The 739-nt window shown below is 36.1% G+C and overlaps 1 pseudogene; it reads left to right on the top strand.

Moving 5' to 3' along the window:
• LOC119585543 overlaps window positions 1-739 on the top strand; it is a 13,907-nt pseudogene that overhangs the window by 9,844 nt on the left and 3,324 nt on the right.

The raw sequence follows: 739 nt of genomic DNA, 5'->3' as shown, positions 1-739 counted from the left end.
TTATGATATTTCCATAATCTTTGGAATGTACCTAATACCAACTGCATACACTTTCATTTAGTTTCATTGATTTTTTAATAAAAGTCAGTTCAGTAGTACACTATATAGAATGGTTATGGAATCGCTGTAAAGAATGTCCTCATTTAGAAACCACTATGGACCATCACATGCTTGGCTATTTAATTTCAAAATTACTATAGCTGTGACATATACTTGTTTTATGTTTATGTTCGTGTTTGATTTGTCTAATTTTGAATCTACATTAGTTTTTGATACTCATCCCTTTCTTAGGCTACTTCGAATCGTGAAAGTGAAGGTTTGGTCTTCCATGCTTCTGCACGACGTGAAGGACAATCCAATACCCCCGCCGCGTGCGTTAAACGAACAGTATTTCGAAAACTTTGAGACTTGAACCTTCGGAATATTTCGCATAAACTGTTCACCTTGATACTTACGTGTTCTAAAACAACACTATGCATACAGTATATATCAAGACATAAATCTTATATATACTGTGTGTACCTACATAAATTTTGAAGTCTCAATAGCTGTTTTTTTGATATAGAGAGCGAAAACCACAAAGAGCAGATACGGCACACAAAATCTCCGGATTGGATGTGTTACAACTATTGACTTCAGATTTCAAGTGTAGTTTATATGTTACGGCCCGCTAGAGTCCACTATTACGCTGGGGCCGGTTTTACTAATATCTCTCTGTAAACGCTGTCTCTCGGAGCAG

This window comes from Penaeus monodon, chromosome 20 (genome assembly GCF_015228065.2).
Source record: "Penaeus monodon isolate SGIC_2016 chromosome 20, NSTDA_Pmon_1, whole genome shotgun sequence".
NCBI classification, from domain to species: domain Eukaryota; kingdom Metazoa; phylum Arthropoda; class Malacostraca; order Decapoda; family Penaeidae; genus Penaeus; species Penaeus monodon.
This window is presented reverse-complemented; position numbering and strand designations above follow the sequence as displayed.